Genomic DNA, 5,502 nt, shown 5'->3' on the forward strand with positions numbered 1-5,502 from the left:
TCGGTCAATGTTAAGGGTTCTGCCGTGGAACATGACACATAAAAAAAAAGGTACCCTGCTAATTCTTACGTAGGCATGCTGATCGATTCAATAAATGTGCTAATGGTCATAGTGACGTCATATCAGTTGTACGGTTTTACGATTTTAACCCTAAGCTAAAAACCACCATCAACACCAGGGAAATCAACTCCCCTTCAAATATGGGAGCATTATAAGGTACTCTAAGAGAATTAAGAAAAACACGAAGCCTTGAAATGGTAACCTGCTGCAAAAAAAAGAAGAAGAAGTAAGCAGTGATTAAGTGAAGTTATTGAAATTGTGGATCATAAGTTTAATCAAATACAAATGTAAATGCAACGGATGCTTCTGGTTCCAGAATCAATGGGGGAAATTTGACTGACATCGGGATATAGAGAAGGAAGTGACATCTTACTTTAAATCTAGGTTTCTTTATCATTACGTGTCATGCCGAGCTAATAAAATTAGTTTTTGTTTGTTTGGACAGTGTTTACATTTTGTTGGTTCCCGTGTGTTAGTTATCTGCGTTGGTCTTCAGGTGTTGCGTTCTCTTTGCTAATAAAACAAATTTTTCTTATGTTCACTTTATTTCATATTATTAAGGAAGGCGATGATTTATTCAAGCGAGCATTTTGGATTGTGAAGGCTTATTTATAATTAAGATTTCTCATGAAGTTTTAGTTATGCGAAAAGACAACCACCATGGGGATTCTCTATGATATATGGGGATCCTCTATGACATACTGAGTACCCTTCCGAATTGACAGGTGCTAAGTTTTCAGGCCAGTCAATGTAAAATTTTAATATAACCACTTAGTTGAGATTAATAAGAAGTAACACATTATCTGAGAGCATCATTTACAAACTAGGTACAAGTTTTTTGGGGAAAAATATGAAAACATACTACTAATTTAAAATTTGGATGTTCGACATAATTACTCGACTATTTGCGTGAATAACAAATTATACATGTATTGATTATGAAAGAGTAAAAAATATTACCGAAATATAGTAATCCTTTCGTCCAATATATATATAGGCGGAAATATAATCTTTTAGATTAAAACATCTCCTTGGTTCCATAAATATCCATATATTATCCTATCTTAATATTTATCTTATTCCCAACATATTTACCCATGTATAATAAAATGGGGCGACTAAAAGTTAAAACTTTGATTATTTATATGTTGGACGGTACTTAACAAAAATCGAAGTTTTACTATGGAGAAAATCCAGTATATATTTTAGGCATCGTGTAAACTCAAAAAATGGGTGATTTCCTTGGAACAGAATAACGACTCTTTATGAAGATCAAGTATGACGACACGAGTTAATCCATAGTCTAGAATACATAACACAGTTTGGATAAATTTGGCTATATAAAGAATGATCCAGATTTGTTATCTAAAAAGATAAATCTATGGCTCTTAGGGGATGCTTAACCATGGGGTGCACATAGTGTATTACACTCGTGGTTCCATACGCGTGGCTCAATGGTTCAATTCTCCACTTTTGAGCAAAAGAAGAGACATAGTGATAAATTATAGTTTCTTGGCTGAGATGCAGAGAGAAAAAAACCCTGAATCTGGAGAAAATACTTCCGCTCAAACCCTAAGAATGAAAAATAAAATTAAATGATCTCCTTTTGATAATGACGGTCTTCTTCAAACAAATCCTGGATTCCTGATCAATCAAGCCACTCCGAGGTGCGAATCTGTGGGAAGATCCTTTCTTTTTTACCTGTTTTTAGCAATAAACATGTAAGGGTTTGGAACTTTATTTTGATAATTTCTCTATTGCATGTCATTTTATGATTTTAGGGTTAATTTCTCCATTCGTTTTGTTGGTTAAAACAAGCTTTTTAAATACGTTGTGCTGTTAGGAAGAAAGCGTGGTCGGTTGGATAGGTTCGGAAACATGAGAGGAGAACTCAAAGCAGACAATGAAAATGATACCTGGTAGCATTGCTTCATAGTTAATAGTTTGGCTTTATGTTTTGGATGGAAAGACCAATCGAATTGATACTTTGGTCAAGTTCGATATGGAAACATGCACCTTATTTGACTAAGATTATAGGAAAGTATTATATTCTATCGTATTCCTATCAGAGTTTTAAAGTTTTTGTACGAATTCTGGCGTGAACATATTCATATTCTTCCCATTGGCACCATTTGTACATCTGGAAACAAATAGAAAATGATTCAGTTTTATATACAACCTCTTGCTAGAGTTTAGTAAAACAAAAAAATAGCATAAAAAAGGTGTTGTTGGAAGGTATGGCTTTTTCTCACGCAGTTGTTGCTTTTTTGGTTATTGTTGTCTTCAAATTCCTCTAATGAATATTTATGGAGAATAGAACTTCAAGTATATAAGTTGTTTGATCTAAAGATGTTTGTTTCTCTTTTTTCTTAGTATCATTTTGGTGCATAACTTGGGATACTTTTAGTTTGTAAGTCTATAATACACAGTTTATTAACTTAATTATCTTTGTTTTTGTAGGTCGTAGGGGATCATTTGAAGGAGTGGTAATTATTATCACTGTGTAAACCTCTACTGAGCAACAAATTGAGATATGCCTAATCCTTATGATCCATGTCAAATTACCATTGGTTCTATTTAGTTGATTTTCCCTTGAACCATGTTAGTGAAAACACATGGAGTCTACATGGATAATTGTGTTTATGTCGACAAAAACGATAGGCATAAGAGAAAATGAAGTACAAATTAAATCAGTTTGTGCACATTGGATACTAATCAATTATAACTTTTGCGGTTAACCAGTAAATTTTCTATTGTGTGTGAGTGACTAGGTTTGGAAATGTCGGAATACATGCACCTTTGTTACACGTTGTCCTTTCATTCCATGTTAGGATGAGTGTAAATTTGGTAAACGTTAGCCCAAATTACTGTATCATGCCAGCAATTCAATTATACTCTTATCAGATCACATAGGAATGCTGTACAGTTCATAGTAACTCTCTTCAAATTTTATGGTGATTTGGGCGCAACATGATCCACCTGTTAAAGAGGCATTTGATGTTGGTTACAGTAACATAGACGTATACATTTTCATCAAAAAGCTCCAACAATAGAAGTTGAGAATATGAAAAGTTAAGTTAATGTACATTGGTGCTGAGGGAACTTTCAAGTCTGCAAGATTCTTACATATTGCAGGTAACATATGAAGTCAAGCTTGGGAAATTTTAGCTTTACACAGTACTTTGGCTCAGTTATGCTGAGTAGTTCAATGCTTGCAGGTTTTTACTTAATGTTGATGGTGTTTTGGAGTATGTGACGTATGCTATAAAGCTTGAACATTGATCATCAGCGGATTAGTTTCTCATCTGATCCAATATCATTTTTGTTCAATATTTATGCAGGCTCTTTAGTATCTTTCATTTCTTAGTTCTCATCTTTGGGCTAATCCTATTTGCGCAGCCAAAGTCATGCCATGAATGGAACTGGAGGCTATGTGAATGTACCCCCAATAGAGACCATTTGAGCAATAGGAGAGGGTTGACGTTAGTGGACGGTGTTGAAGCCAAAATCCAAAATCATACCATGAATGGAATGAGCGGCTACATGAACATACCCCCAATAGAGACCATTTGAGCAATAGAAGAAGGTTGGCGTTAGTGAAAGGTGTTGAGTGCAACTACATTCTCACATGTTTGTCTGTTTTGTAGAAAACCTCTTAATACATTTTTAATTGATGATCCTTTAAAAGAAAATGCATTTGTCTGTTAGCTTAATGTCACTTGTTCATTTTTGTTCCCTAATCTATTTCATTCCTCTCTGTCATCGAAATAGATTCGGATACTACTTGTCATTGAGATAATATGATTGTTCTTCCTTACGAGCTTCACAGTATGTATTTGGAGGTGTTAGGCTGGCCTCATAATTTTTTTTACTTTATGTTGTTGGCAAGACATAATTAATGCAAGTAATAGATTGAAAACTGACCTACTGGGTTTGTAGAATTGTAACTCTATAAATTCTAACTCGGATTGTAAGTTAGATTAAAAATGGAAACCAACCTGAAAATAGTTTAGCTGCATAAGGTTTTATATTCATCAATTGCGCTCCAGCAATGAAAAGTTGCATATTTATTCATATTTGGTTTTTGGCTAAATTTAAAGCCTGGAGGATTCACTAATTTCGAATTAGAGATTTGATGTTTGTTACAAGTTTCTCGTATTTTTTTGGAATTGTCATTTAAAAATCTAATGGATCTGGAAAGATAAGTAAGATTTAGCTTAACAAACCTATCAATCAATGTCTTCCATTTTGTGACCGCAAAATGGATTAATTCGATAAGGATCGGAAGATTCATTCAAATACCAATCAATTTCCGTGTCGTTATGACTCTAAAATACAAAATAAAGCTTGGACAAGTTAGGTAAAGTAAAAAACGACCCAGATTTATCCTCCCAAAAAATAAATTTATGGTTGTGGTTATTCTCATAAATGACGTAAGAGATTGAGAGTTAGAATTTCATCCAGTGGTCTTAATTCGTTTATCACATCATTAAAGCCCCATTAATTTCTAATAAAAAATATTTATTAATTTCTTACAATAAATAAATTTCTTATTAGTTAGTGGTTTTTGTTAACTTGTACCCCAGGATACACGTTAAGAAAAATAAAATAATATTTATTTACTTTGGGGTTTGTAATTGTGTTTTGGTGGGTACAAGAACATAGCACGTGGTATCCCATCAACTCCAGTAAGTAGGAAGTCAGGGATTCGATCTCCATCATAATAGAGGTTTGTACTTAAATTAGTTGTATAGAGGGGTTTGTCGGGGTTGTGTCTAACAGTGGGGCTAGTCCAATTGGCTGGATTTGGGTAGGGACCTGGGTCCATCTTAGAAATCGGATTTGTTTTTTTCTAGAAATGGTTAGTTCCATTGTTACCCTTTGGAATCTATATTCTTTTATTCTTAGATTAGCTAAAACCAAAAATTTAGAGATTATGGGGATTTTCTTTATAAGGTAAGATTTTTTAAGGACCCTGCTTGAAATATATACAGTTACAATTTAATCCTTTTTTTTCAACCCTGTTATAGGGGTGGCATGTTTCATTAGAGGGGCGGCAAGTGTGATAGCAATATCCCTCTTATTGGTTAGAGGGTGTCATATAGGAGTGTAAATTGACTAGATTATCCTCTCCAATTTTTAACCTAATGGAATCAGAAAAATCAATTTTTTTTTTTGATTTTTTCATCTTCTCTTCTCTTCTCCTCCTCCAATCAGCGACATGAAAAATTGATAATCGTTGATTGAAAACTATATTTCGAAAAGACCCAGTTAGGATTTAGTTTATTGTGTTTGATTTAAGTTAGTTTTGTATCAAAAATTAGGGTTTTGGATCAAAATTGAAATTGAAATTTCTGTGTTGCATGTGAGTTACGGTTGGTAATAACTCCAATTGAGCCGTAACTATAGATTTAATTGATGTTACGGTTCATTTAACTCAAA

The 5,502-nt window shown here is 33.6% G+C and overlaps 1 long non-coding RNA gene across 2 annotated transcripts; it reads left to right on the forward strand.

Moving 5' to 3' along the window:
* The first annotated feature begins 1,544 nt into the window (after positions 1 to 1,544).
* Positions 1,545 to 3,752, forward strand: LOC113287407. Of its 2 annotated transcripts, XR_003330040.1 has the most exons (4): positions 1,545 to 1,781; positions 1,904 to 1,979; positions 2,521 to 3,195; positions 3,279 to 3,752. It is a non-coding gene; the product is annotated as an uncharacterized LOC113287407 (long non-coding RNA). The 2 variants fall into 2 exon arrangements; XR_003330039.1 differs by lacking the exon at positions 1,904 to 1,979.
* Positions 3,753 to 5,502: the final 1,750 nt, after the last annotated feature.

The sequence above is a fragment of the Papaver somniferum genome, chromosome 6 (genome assembly GCF_003573695.1).
Source record: "Papaver somniferum cultivar HN1 chromosome 6, ASM357369v1, whole genome shotgun sequence".
Taxonomy (NCBI): Eukaryota; Viridiplantae; Streptophyta; class Magnoliopsida; order Ranunculales; family Papaveraceae; genus Papaver; species Papaver somniferum.